The following is a 15,025-nucleotide window of genomic DNA, read 5'->3' as shown; positions in this document are numbered from 1 at the left end:
GAGATCATGGTCCAAACATTTCTCTAGTTCGGCCAACCTTTCGGCAGTTACATCAGCCGAGGCTGTTTTCGGAGAAGCCTTTTCTAACACTTAGAAAATCTTTTCCGAACTCATGACAATCTTAACTTATGGAACCATCCTGTATAGTTGCGCCAGAAGGTTTGTTTTGTTCGAGAATTGAAACATGTGGATTACGAAGATTCATCATAATGATATACTGAGATGAAACAGACAATAATCGATGATTGTTTAATTAATTTACTAAGACATAAAATATGGCGAATTTTAATTTTATGAATCTCACTCCCACTATTTTAACGATTTCACTACCCTCTAGTGAAAACGAGAAACATTTTTTTTAGTGGGAACATGGAGTCCAATTGACAAACTATATTCCCGAATAATATCAGCCAACCATAATTTTCAAAAGGTAGAGCCCAATTGCCACTACAAGAAAAAAGGTAATACACAACACTTAAAAGACAACGCTTTTTACAAAAAGTGTTGTATTTTTTATAAAGACAACGCTTTTAGTAAAAAGCATTGTCTTTATATATTTTTTATTTATAAAGACAACGTTTTTTGGGTCAAACACAACGCTTTTGAAAAAGGGTTGTGTATGAGCGTCTATTTTAATATCTGCAACAACGCTTTTAAAACCACGTTGTTGTTGACCGTGTTTTTTTGCACTTTTATTTTTTACGTTTTTAAAGGAAAATCTTATTTTCTCGTCTTCTCACGATTCCCCCCAAGACCCAACCCTAGCCGCCCATTTCTTGTCGTCGATTCACTGCGACGGGCATCGAAAATCCGTGATTGGAGCTAGAAATTGGTTAGAGCTCGTCCTAAGCTTTGTTTTGATGCCAAAGTAGCAAGGAATCGTGACCTGAAGCTTCAAAGTCGTCGCCCCTGTTCAACCATTGTTGTGTGAGTTGTTGTTCTTTGTTCTTCAGGTGTGATTGCTTCGATTGTTGGTGGCAAAACAGAGTGAGTTGCGTTGTTTTTTGGCTGAGGCATGTAAAAATTAGATTTATAGATGGAACGAAGATATTCTTATAACACACTAAAGTTTACGTTATTGGTAGGTCCTTCCTCTTGTTTTTGCAGGCAGTACATGCTTTTGATGCCACATCAGAGAAGGAAATGAGCTTGGAAATAGGGGATTACGCTGTTTTTAGAAAGGTTTTTGCATTATATTTTAATTTTCTGTTGTTTATATCTGTGGGTGCCAGTGGACATACGTTATGTTATATCTGAGGAAACATGAGTTAATCGGTGTTTCTTTGACTACATTTAGTTACTTCACAACAAAAACCCGAGAGGTAAGTTGGAGGAAGACGAAAACCCGATAGGTGCATCATATGTATTTTATCGATTTTATTTTTGAAGAAACAAGCTTATTTTTATGGATGTTGGTGGGCAGACGCAGTATTGGATGCTAATGCTTGAGTGTAATTATGATTCTTGAAATGAACAAGTGTTTGATGTGTAAATCTCTATCACGTTTGTCATTCTTTTCTGCAATGTTCTTAGTATAGAGAGATTTTATAAATTAAATTTTTTCTATGGAAGTTGGAGGGCTGACGCAGTTTAGATGTTAATACTTGAGTGGAATTATGATTCTTGAATTGATAGGAATATACTGGAGTATCTATATGTGCGGAATTACAATCATTCAATACATTTTATTGTCATGAATACAACTAAGTCCCAATAAAGAAATACCGCATGATCTTATTCTCTGTAAATTTCTGTCCATCTTACGCTTTTTTTACTTGATTCCAAGTTTAGTTCATAAATTATTGTTTAATTAAATTCTCTTTGTAGGCCTCTACCTTCTTCTCAATCATCTTGTGAGCAGTTTTTACTATTTGAAGTTGGTTCGGCAACACCATTTCTATTGTTCTCTTTTATTGTCTTACTTTGTCAAAGTTTCAGATCGAAGAGCAGGGTCATATACTTGTAGCTATCGGAAATATGATTATAATTGGACATATGATAATGATGACCTTCCGATGATATAATGCGTGCTTCAGCTGCTTTAGAAGGTTTCCGTCGCCTACCGTCGCTTAGGCTAGGAGGAAGGTTGCTTGAAATGATGCGGGGCTGGTTTTTATTCATTAGCATACAGTGTTTTTTTCAAGGTGATGTTTCTACGTTAAACTTCCTTGATTTTTTTGCTTCTTATATATATGATTATTCTTATTATTTGATGTTCATAATTATTTTTTCCAGGTTTAATCAGTCAAAGAGGTTCAAGCTAAAGAAGATTTACAATCAATTTTCGAGGAGCTGGATATCAATATATAACTTTCAGCGCACGAGCCATATGAGGGTATTCAGTATTGGTACCAAATTGAGTACATGGCAAACAAATTAAATGAAAATTAATATATGACAAACAAAATATTATTATTATTATTATCATTATTATTATTATTATTTAATATTTTGTTTTAGACATGATATACATAATTTTTACCTGATCAGTTCTAATAAAAGTGAAGGTGAATTTGGAATGGACTGTACACAATAACATGCACCGACTTCTTATCTTGGGTTTGTCATTTGTGTTACATTTTGTTGAACTTTATGCTTAATTTATTATGATTCTTGATTTAACACTTGAACACATCTTTGACCCTTATAAACTATTGAATATTATATTTATATTTTTGTGTGTGATTTTTTTAATAAAGTGGAACAAGTGCTTTTCGGTTTCCATCCTAGTCTAGCTCCAATTCTTTAAGTTTTTAGGTTAGTGGCAGCTAGGTTCCGGCCCCTATTGTTTACTGTAGTATGCTTCCTACAGGTTAGAAAATATATGGTTGCTAGATTTATTTCAAATTTTGTCTTTTTTATGTCATTATATTCATTATCGGGTTGTTGTAGGTTCAATCGTTGGACAAGTTCGAGGTATACATGTTCTTGAATGTTCCTATTGATTGTTTATGTGTACACTTGTTCTAGCTCGATTTAGTTTTGATGATTGTTGGTTAAAACAAAAATTTTGTGCTGCTGTTTTAATTATTTTTGGAATATGCATGTCATAACTTAATAAATCAGTGGAGAATACTACCTTAAAGTCATGTGCTGAGACTTTTGTGTAAGCAATCTATTATTTCATTTACATTTTATTTGGGTTCGTTAGATTTTTTGGCTTGTTTCTACTGTTGGCTTGCTTCTTTTTTTTTTTTTTTTTGTATTTCTTGCAGATTTATATGCATGGAATTTGATATTGCAAAGGAAAAATATAGCTGGTTTCAATCACGTTTAGCAAGTTTTCCAGCGATTTTATCTTCGATTTCAGGTTGTTTTGTTGTTGTTTAGTTTGGATTCGAAATAGAAAATATTTGAGCCAAGCTCTATTTATTTCAGCACATTTCAGTCATGTTCGTCGAGTTTTCCGGTGAGAAGTTGTTGCACCTATTCCACATTTCGAGTCTTAGGAATTATTTAAGCTCGGGTTCAGATTGAAGTTTTTGGACATTTCAAGATTATCTTCACCTTGTTTCTTCAGTGATTGTAAGATTCTAGAAATCGAAACTTCATCCATTATATTTAAATTTGATTTCATCACGATTATCGCACTAATATTGATCATTAATTGTTTTAATGTTTAATTATCAAACTCGGACGAGTTAGAGGTAAATGTTTTAGACAAAGTATTAGGTTAACCTCCCGGTAGGCAAAGGGAACTAGTTTTCACTTTCTCATTTCACGTGAGGCAAAGGGAGCTGATCCAATAGTTAAGTCATGACTACTTGATTTTATTTTTATAAATGTATATATCGCAATTTGATTTCGATGTTTACATGTTTGTTTCTCATGATAAATTGAATTAAATGGCGATTCATTGCTGTAGGAAAAAAGAGTAGGAAATTTACATAATGGTGCTATGCAACGAGTGATTGTGCGCCTTGTTTTCCTCTTCATGTATTTTCCATTTACTTTGAGTGTATAATTATTTATCTAATGCAATTCTTTGTTTGGGAACAGTCTGACGATGATAGATCGAGGGTAGTGTGGTCTCTTTTGCCTGGTCAAGGATTGAAGCCATGTAAGGACTTCTTCAAGTCTCAGAGTACGTGCTTCATTAAATTATTGTGTTGGAACGTTAAGCCACCAATACTAGGATCAAAGATCTCTGTTTTAGATTTTCTTACATTTTTTTTCCTTAAAAAATTAATTCGATAAAAAGCATTTCTAATCCTGTAATTTCAGTCCTCTGCTTTGAAATTCCAACACGAGTTTAAAATTTCACGCCGATGGTTTAGATATCTATCTTTCGTGTTTTGAAATCCTGTCTTCGTACCTAAGAACTGTCGAAAAGATCCAGGGGTTATATTTAGGTGTTTCTCGATGGAGGACTGAATCAACAAAGAATGGGGGTATGAAACTTCTTACCTAATTATCTGTCTTTTTTAGTAAATCATGAGGACTAAATACAGTTGCATATCAAAGTAGGTAGTTTTATTTCTTCTTCTTATTATTTTTTTCTTTCTTCAAAGATTTGTGATGTTGTCGCAGTTGCTAAAATATTCATTTTATTTTGCTAAAAATTGATATGTTATTTACATGCATATTCTCTTCAGTTATTTTTTATGTGCTTATATGCGGCTCTGTTCTATCATTCGTTTTCTTCATAAATGTGCATAGTATGTTTGCCACTCATCTTTGATTTTCCTACCTTCTCAATTATTTCAAATTTCGTTTTCCCCTGATGTGTTATATTTAACCTGTGTTATCTAATGTCGTATTTCAGAAGTCTGGTTCTTACTGGTGGCGGAGATTGTCGCTGACTGTGGTGGGCATTCCCTTGGACCTCATCAACAGTTCCTTCTGTAGTCACTTGTTTCGTATTCATTCAGAGAGACTTCATTGTTAGGATTGGCACACAGTCCACATGTTATGGCACAAATATTACAAAGATTTTCAGTATGAAATGTGTTTTAGTGTGATTTGGGTACATATCTTGTACTTTTTATGAGAATATTTCGCTCCACAGCTTTGCACTTTCATATATTTTAATGATGTTATTTATATAGACATTTAAATTTGCAAAAAAAATTCGAAAACAACGTTTTTAACGACAACGTTTTTTCACCCAAATTAACAACGAAGCACAACGCTTTTTTTTAAACCATCTCTAGAAAGCACAATGTTTTTTTACACTTAAAAAGCGTTGTGCTAGCTTCAATCTACAACACTTTTTACGCGTTGTAATTTCTAGAAACAACAATGTTTTTTCAGCGTTGTGTTTTATTCAATCTACAACGCTTTTAAGCGTTGTCTTTTCCGAATACCACAACGCTTTTTAAGTGTTGTCTTTTCCTAATACCACAACGCTTTTTCCGCGTTGTCTTTGACCGCGGTCTTTTACAACACTGCCTACGACAACGCTTTTTCTGGGACAACAACAACGCGGAAAAAGCGTTGTGGTTTGCCTTTTTTCTTGTAGTGTGCTTCCAAAGCAACCTCCATATTTTTACCTCATGTCCAATAAGGGCCCAATAATATGACGCCGTTTATTGTGACATGTCAAGATTACCCATCAATATCAAGTTGTGATGGACGGTCGCCATGTGGATCCCCAATAATATGAGCCAATCCCATGGGAGTTCCATCCAACTTACAACATGTGTCGATCCAATGTACAACTTTCCGACGAACGGGCCCCCCCAATAATATGAGCCAGACCGTATCCGCGGGTAGCATCTCATACATTGATCGTTGATGGAAGGTAGGAACATTTAAACAATATTTAAATTTCCTTTATTTATCTTGATATCAATTTTAAATCATATTTAAAATGAGGGATTTTAATTTTGAAAATTTGTCTCATCATTTAAAATTTGTATGCTTGCGGGATTCATACAATTTAGTCTAAACATGCATACAAAGATAATATCATATATTATATTTTAGGATGATCGATTCCATTACTAATCGACCCGTGGTTGCCAATCACGAGTCTAAGTCCAATCCTAGGTGATATGCAAGTATGCAATGCAATCCTATTATATTGTGCTTCCAATTTACATTTCTTCAGTCTTTATCATTGCTTGCTGGTCCCACCTCCATCTTCAAAAACTCCCACTATTTCTAGTGAATTTACAATAAATTACTATGACAAATAAAGGGATACATTGTAGGGGTGGGAACGGGCCATAAACCAGGCCCACTTTTATTACAAATGATAAAATCAAATTTGGGCCATAAACCAGGCCCATTAATAAAACCCAACAATCAATAATAAAGTCAAATGTAAACAACCTAACATACACCTATAATATTGGTCATGACAATCGATCATTCTTATCCAATAACATTTAATTCAAAAATTAATTTATTGGATATCATGCAATGGCAATAAATATAAATAGATAAAATCATATTTCATACATAAAATCTTATTTTATATATAAAATCATATTTTATCTAGTTTATCCATAAAATCATATTTTACATATAAAATCCAATTTTATATATAAAATCATATTTTATTATCAATTGTACCAAAATTAATAATTAAAGATTTAATTTATGGGATTAAATTTATAAATTTTCAAAATTCAAAATTTATCCAAAAAATTAATTTTCTTAAAAATTTTGGGCTCAAACAATTTTGACCCATTGCCTCGTGGACCAACTGAAACAATTTTCAATCGGGCCAAAAACTGGGCCCAAACCATTTTGGGCTAGAATTCATAATTCACGAAAAAATTTAATTTTTTTAATACAAAAATTTTCTGGGCAGCCCGGGCCGTCGCTGGGCTGGACTCGTCCAGCCCAGCCGCTGGGCCGCTCCATGCGGCCCAGCTGCGCGGGCTAGGGCAAGGCTTGCCCTAGCTCGCGCAGGGCTGCTGCGTGCAGCCCATCTGCGCGCAGCCAAGCTGCGCGCAGGGCTGCACGCGGCGCTGCCCGCTCAGCCCGAAAATATATAAATTTTTTTTTCTTTTCCGTTTTATTTTTCTGAAAAATCGAGGCTTTGTACAATCGATAAAATTTTAATCATAAAATCCGAGAACAGCCTGGCTCTGATACCACTGTTGGAACACGGTCGTTCTCCGGATTGAAAAATGATACCCGGTGCAGCGAAAGTTTTAAAATTTTATATGGAACGATTCCATATGGGTATCAAATTCCTACGACTAAAATTGATAATATAAAATTTAAACAATATAAATTTTACCTTAAAATCTCGAAACGAGATTATGGACACCAACAGATTAAAAACTGCTCTTGTTGTATATCCCAGGAACTGATGAACGAACAATTCTTCAATCAGGTCCACGAACAGAAGTTTAATCCCTCTGATAGACTGCACTAGAAAGTCTATCAGAAGTTTCTGCGAAGAGATAGAACAGATATGATCTGCTAATTCAGACTGAAAATTCTCTAAGACAAAGAGAGGGGGGCGGCCGAAATTCCTAGACTGGAGACTAGGGTTTTTGAAAATCTGAGTGTAAGTTGTATGTAATTTTTGTACTGCAATAACTTATTTACAATGTGGGCTGCTAACAGCTTAGGGCCCATTAGTCCTAAGTTCAAGCCTGACAAGCAAAGTCCGCATGTTCAGAAATTAATATAAAATTCATCGTGACTCAGATTGATAAACCAATTTCACCAATGTGCACAGAAACCATTTCTGCATCTTTTAAAGTCAAGATAAATTTTTTGAATCTGAATTCAGTGGTTTCCAAAAATGTCCATCACTATGTCATTTTAGGAAATCTTACTCCCTCTACTCTTAAATAAGAAGTCCCACTTCTTTATTCACTAAATTTAACTCTTTAAATTTAATTATCTCAACGGGAATTAAAAATCCATTACTTGTGTGACCCTCAATGGTTCAGGGATACAGATAGCCGTGGGCTCACAACTCCTTGTGACTCGGAACAACAATTTCCGACTTGCCCATCGAATCATGGTAAGAGCGCCTAGCAACATCGCCCCATGATTCCCTAGGTATCACTGATAGTTCCTGCAAGAACCAATAGATTTTGGTTAGCGTACAGTACGGTCCCTTCATCCATATATCCCGATCGAATCAACAACTATTGGTAAATCGAGAGTCGTTCAAGATTCGATAACTATGCAATGCATCTTGAAGATCAAATAGTGACATCGCATGTGCTACTAAGAAACCATTTCTTAAAACACATCATGTACTCTGGCCAGAGATTCGTCACACTAATATCTCCTCAGATTGCATAGGATATCCACACTCGCAAGTATGTGGTGAATCCTTGACAACAAAGCATTGACTCCTATATGTGTCGTAACTGTACGCAATCCCGACACCTGATGACCCCAATAGAGTTGGTAAACGAGTCAAAATACAGTACTAGCATATAGAGTCTCAATGATATTTCAAGTAGTAAGGACTAATGGTGTACAACCAAAAACGCGGACTTTATCCACTCGATAAGTGATAACCACTTGGAAAGTCCGAATAGGGTAGTTCGATCATTCATCATATGAATATCCATTTGCATGCTTCGAACATCTCTATGTTCCCTACCAATGAAACGTGGTACTCTGCATCGCAAATGCTAGTCTCAAACTCGAGCGATCCTTATCCTTATTAACGGACGGCTCAATCGACTAGGAACTGTTTAGAATATAAAGTGACTATAAGATGTGTTTCATGATAGCCATCCCCATGTGCCACCACATCTTACATACACTATAGTATATTCAAGGTCTTCATCTAAACATCTTATAGTATGTCACAACATAATAATATGATAAAAGATAAAGTAAATGCCATTATAAAAGTGTAAATTATATTAAACAAAAGATTGTTTATACATAGAGTCATAAAAGCCCTTAGCCACAAGTTGGCTCACCGGGCACCCACTCTTTCAATTGCTAGGACTGCCTGTAATAAGATACGTAAGTACTGACTGAGATAGCCAGCGGGTTTTGCATGCTTATATGTTGCATTTGTGTGTCATATTATTATACAGCATGTGCCTATCATATTGTGTCTGTCCATCTTTTGAGATGAGTCATGTAGGGCCGCTCAGCTCTATTCGGACGGTTGATGTCGAGCGCCCCGCGACCAACGGGTTAGCCGGCACTGGCATCTGGAAGACATGGTCTACGTCCGTTAGTAATGAGCAGTGTACGCAGGGTTTGATTTCCATGTTGTACCGCTCATGTCCTAGGCGCTATTACTGAGCATTTGTATACAGTTATCCCAGATATGGATACCCGGTCATTTTCATGCATCATATTTGTATGTTTTACCCGTGCTTTCGTATTAAGCTTAGAGCTCACGTCCAGTATTTTCTGTGTATCTGGACACCCCATTCGACGAGATAGGTGTAGGTGCAGGTTTGAGAACCAGGAGATTGGAGTCGCCAGTGACCAGTGACGACAGCAGGATTAGCTGTAGGTTTTTGCCCTTTAGTCTTATTTATTCGATTGAGTTGTATAATCGAATTTGTTTAATCGGTTGTATTCTGCCGGTCTGATTTTATTTAAGTGTTCCGCAGCGATTTATTTAATGCATGCTTAATTATGCTCTTAAATCTGATTAGGTAGTGGATCTGGGTAGGGACGCTACATTTATTGGTATCAGAGCATGCATGCAAGAGACTTGGGAAATAGTATTGAGACTTTGGGTTATTCTTATAGGATTGATGAGTCCTTGGAAGAGGTGATGATGCGGCGATTAGGTTGCCTGAAGACTATCATCATCGGCAGGATTTCTGAAGATTTATCTTGTGGGATTCCAGCAAGTACGGACAAGAGCGATGGATCGTGTTCAAGCTTTCAAGACTTTTACTCATGTGGATCCTAGCTTTGGATCGAGTACCGGATGCTAGAGGCAGTGGCAGAGGATTGGTGGGGACTTACTTGATATTTGCATCTGTACAGTCATTACCATGATGACACTACTCTGAATATTCTCCAGTCTTAGTTGGAGATATTGTCATATAGACCTTCACCAGGAATTCCTCGAGTGCCTAAGGAATGAAAGGTTTCGAGCGTAAGGTCATTAAACTCATGCAGAACATGGTTTTGCCGATATGCATGTATCGATGCTTTTGGTAGACGAACGGGAAACTTCATGTTCAAAAGCATGATTTGGTTACAAGAAGAAAGCTGATGGTAGATCGTGAGCAGAAGAGGTTGGCTAACATGCACTGATGCAGAGCATAGCTGGTTAGCTATCACGTGCCATTTCTCCGGAGTTCTTCGCGGGAGGACATGTAGAGAGACTTGGACGGGAGTACTCTTGCATTGATGCGTGTGTCTATTAGAAGCTTCATGCTCAAGGAACGAAGACTAATACGATGATTTAAATACTGTATTATTGTATTTGTAAATAGTATTTCAGTTGTAATGAATCATCATACTTTGGTTGTATCATTTCAAGTTTGTTTGCACATTTCATTGTATTTTGAATACTGTAATTTTATTACATGGGATTGCAATAAAGAAATTGTACATAATTTGAAGAAAATATACATGTATTTTTATTCCAGCAATTCGTGGATGATTGCATGATTCTGCTAAGTTTTGGCATGACGTTAGTTGATTAATGTTCAACTGTGGTAACTCATGAGGTTTGAGTGGGCCAGTTGTAATCGTGTGACTTGTGGTTAGTCCAGGCGTTTTCCTAAGATTGACCTAATGAGTCAGTGGACTAAGTTAGTGTCAGTGATGAGGTGATTCATCTAGAGGCATTAGGGATATTGTTCGGTTTAGAACATTGGGCTTTGTTCTAGGTTGTTTCCTTAGAACAGTAGGTTGTCTGACCTTCGTTAGGTTGAGACTAATGATGATAGGTTTTCATCAAGATGCCAGGTCCAGTATATGCCGAGAGTTGTGGACTATGACCATGATTCGATGTGAGGAGGCGTGACCCTATGTCGATGTGCCTGGGAGTCTTTGTGCTTCAGGGGATGGCGGTGGGAAGGCTACTCAGTCTAGATTTTTGGTAACAGTCACGACGAGGTATGACCTTAGAATATATATCAGGTTTGATATCGATGATTCGATATCGTCTGGTGTGCCAGAGATATTAGTTTGAGTGTTCTGCTGTGAGAACCAGTCTTGAAGGATCTTCTTGACAAGTGTGTACTCTGAGCAGATAGGTTTTTGAAAGAGTGGGTGCCCGATGAGCCAACTTGTGGCTAAGGGATTTTATGACTCTATGTATAAACAATCTTTTGTTTAATATAATTTACACTTTTATAATGGCATTTACTTTATCTTTCATCATATTATTATGTTGTGACATACTATAAGATGTTTAGATGAAGACCTTGAATATACTATAGTGTATGTAAGATGTGATAGCACATGGGGATGGCTATCATGAAACACATCTTATAGTCACTGTATATTCTAAACAGTTCCTAGTCGATTGAGCCGTCCGTTAATAAGGATAAGGATCGCTCGAGACTGAGACTAGCATTTGCGATGCCGAGTACCATGTTTCATTGGTATGGAACATAGAGATGTTCAAAGCATGCAAATGGATATTCATATGATGAATGATCGAACTACCCTATCCGGACTTTCCAAGTGGTTATCACTTATCGAGTGGATAAAGTCCGCGGTTTTGGTTGTACACCATTAGTCCTTACTACTTGAAACATCATTGAGACTCTATATGCTAGTACTGTATTTTGACTCGTTTACCGACTCTATTGGGGTCATCAGGTGTCGGGATTGGGTACAGTTAGGACACATATAGGAGTCGATGCTTTGTGTCAAGGATTCACCACATACTTGCGAGTGTGGATATCCTATGCAATCTGAGGAGATATTAGTGTGACGAATCTCTGGCCAGAGTACATGATGTGTTTTAAGAAATGGTTTCTTAGTAGCACATGCGATGTCACTATTTGATCTTCAAGATGCATTGCATAGTTATCGAATCTCGAACGACTCTCGATTTACCAATGGTTGTTGATTCGATCGGGATATATGGATGAAGGGACCGTACTGTACGCTAACCAAAATCTATTGGTTCTTGCAGGCACTATCAGTGATACCTAGGGAATCATGGGGCGATGTTGCTAGGCGCTCTTACCATGATTCGATGGGCAAGTCGTAAATTGTTGTTCCGAGTCACAAGGAGTTGTGAGCCCATGGCTAGCTGTATCCCTGAACCATTGAGGGTCACACAAGTAATGGATTTTTAATCCCCGTTGAGATAATTAAATTTAAAGAGTTAAATTTAGTGAATAAAGAAGTGGGACTTCTTATTTAAGAGTAGAGGGAGTAAGATTTCCAAAATGACATAGTGATGGACATTTTTGGAAATCACTGAATTCGGATTCAGAAAATTTATCTTGACTTTAAAATATGCAGAAATGGTTTCTGTGCACATTGGTGAAATTGGTTTATCAATCTGAGTCACGATGAATTTTATATTAATTTCTAAACATGCGGGCTTTGCTTGTTAGGCTTGAACTTATGACTAATGGGCCCTAAGCTGTTAGCAGCCCACATTATAAATAAGTTATTGTAGTACAGAAATTACACAACATAGGTCACAAAATTTTCGAAAACCCTAGTTGTTCTCTCTAGGTGTGGCCGCCCCCTCTCCTCTCTCTGTTCGAAAATTCCAGCCTGTGAATTTCGAATTTGCAGTTTGGTTTAACAGATCAAATCTGTTATTTCTCTTCGTAGAAACTTCTGATAGACTTTCTAGTGCAGTCTGTCAGAGGGATTAAATTTCTATTCGTGGACCTGATTGAAGAAACGTTCGTTCATCAGTTTCTGGGATATACAACAAGAGCAGATTAATCTGTTGGTGTCCATAATCTCGCTTCAAGATTTTAAGGTAAAATTTACATTGTTTAAATTTTATGTTATCAATTTTAATCGTAGGAATTTGATACCCATATGGAATCGTTCCATATAAATTTTAAAACTTCCGCTGCAACGGGTATCACTTTCTTTTTCGATCCGGAGAACGACCGTGTTCCAACAGTGGTATCAGAGCCAGGCTGTTCTCGGATTTTACGATTAAAATATTGTTCAATTGTACAAGCCTCGATTTTTCAGAAAAATAAAACGAAAAAAAAAAAAAAAAATTTTCCGGGGGGACTGCCCGCTGCCCGAAAGGGCAACGGCTGCGCGCAGAGTGTCTGCGCGCAGGGTGCCTGCGCGCAGCTGGGCCGCGGATGCCGCCCAGCAGCCCAGCGTGCTGGGCTGGGCCCCCGACCCGATTGTCGGGGACTGCCCGGGATCGTCCCGGGCAGCCAAGAAAAATTAAAATTTTAATTTTTTTTTTGAAATTTTGAATGTCAGCCCGTTAATTGTTATCGGGCCCAGTTTTTGGTCCGATTGAAAATTGTTTTAGTTGGTCCACGAGGCAATGGATCAAAATTGTTTGAGCCCAAAATTTTTAAGAAAATTAATTTTGGATAAATTTTAAATTTTGGAAATTTATAAATTTAATCCAATAAATTAAATCTTTAATTATTAATTTTTGTACAATTGATAATAAAATATGATTTTATGTATAAAATTGGATTTTATATGTAAATATGATTTTATGGATAAACTATATAAAATATGATTTTATATATAAAATAAGATTTTATGTATGAAATATGATTTTATCTATTTATATTTATTGTCATTGCATGATATCCAATAAATTAATTTTTGAATTAAATATTATTGGATAAGGATGATCGATTGCCATGACCAATATTATAGGTGTATGTTAGGTTGTTTACATTTGGCTTTATTATTGATTGTTGGGTTTTATTAATGGGCCTGGTTTATGGCCCAAATTTGATTTTATCATTTGTAATAAAAGTGGGCCTGGTTTATGGCCCGTTCCCACCCCTATAATGTATCCCTTTATTTGTCATAGTAATTTATTGTAAATTCACTAGAAATAGTGGGAGATTTTGAAGATGAAGGTGGGACCAGCAAGCAATGATAAAGACTGAAGAAATGTAAATTGGAAGAACAATGTAATAGGATTGCATTGCATACTTGCATATCACCTAGGATTGGACTTAGACTCGTGATTGGCAACCACGGGTCGATTAGTAATGGAATCGATCATCCTAAAATATAATATATGATATTATCGTTGTATGCATGTTTAGACTAAATTGTATGAATTCCGCAAGCATACAAATTTTAAATGATGAGACAAATTTTCAAAATTAAAAACCCCTCATTTTAAATATGATTTAAAATTGATATCAAGATAAATAAAGGAAATTTAAATATTGTTTAAATGTTCCTACCTTTCATCAACGATCAATGTATGAGATGCTACCCGCGGATACGGTCCGGCTCATATTATTGGGGGGGCCCGTTCGTCGGAAAGCTATACATTGGATCGACACATGTTGTAAGTTGGATGGAACTCCCATGGGATTGGCTCATATTATTGGGGATCCACATGGCGACCGTCCATCACAACTTAATATTGATGGGTCATCTTGACGTGTCACAATAAACGGCGTCATATTATTGGGCCCTTATTGGACATGAGATAAAAACATGGAGGTTGCTTTGGAAGCAATTGGGCTCTACCATTTGAAAATTATGGTTGGCTGATATTATTCGGGACTATAGTTTGTCAATTGGACTCCATGTTCCCACTAAAGAAAATGTTTCTCGTCTTTCACTAGAGGGTAGTGAAATCGTTAAAATATTGGGAGTGAGATTCATAAAATAAATTTCGCCTTATTTTATGTCTTAGTAAATTAATTAAACAATCACTGATTATTGTCTGTTTCTTTTCGGTATTTCATTAAGATGAATTCGCGCAATCCAATATTCTCTATTCTCGAACAAAACAAACTGACTGGCGCAAACTATACGGAATGGTTCCGTAAGTTGAAGATTGTCTTGACCTCGGAGAAGATGTTCTACGTGTTAGAAAAATCTCCTCCGAAGGAAGCACCAGTTGATATAAGTCCGGAAGAGTTGGCCAAACTTGATAAATGGTGGGACCATGATATCAAGGCCAAATGCTATATGCAAGCTTCGATGTCTGATGAACTCCAGAGGCGATTTGAGG

General features: G+C 36.5%; 1 long non-coding RNA gene across 17 annotated transcripts; it reads left to right on the top strand.

Moving 5' to 3' along the window:
* The first annotated feature begins 684 nt into the window (after nucleotides 1-684).
* Nucleotides 685-5,051, top strand: LOC140875100 (uncharacterized). 17 transcript variants are annotated; one of them, XR_012148343.1, is made up of 6 exons: nucleotides 685-987; nucleotides 1,108-1,182; nucleotides 1,828-2,144; nucleotides 2,236-3,310; nucleotides 3,379-4,084; nucleotides 4,766-5,051. It is a non-coding gene; the product is annotated as an uncharacterized lncRNA (long non-coding RNA). The 17 variants fall into 17 exon arrangements; XR_012148339.1 differs by having other exon boundaries at nucleotides 1,086-1,182; XR_012148337.1 differs by having other exon boundaries at nucleotides 1,108-2,144.
* Nucleotides 5,052-15,025: the final 9,974 nt, after the last annotated feature.

Source organism: Henckelia pumila, chromosome 1, assembly GCF_033568475.1.
Source record: "Henckelia pumila isolate YLH828 chromosome 1, ASM3356847v2, whole genome shotgun sequence".
In the NCBI taxonomy this organism is placed as follows: domain Eukaryota; kingdom Viridiplantae; phylum Streptophyta; class Magnoliopsida; order Lamiales; family Gesneriaceae; genus Henckelia; species Henckelia pumila.
This window is presented reverse-complemented; position numbering and strand designations above follow the sequence as displayed.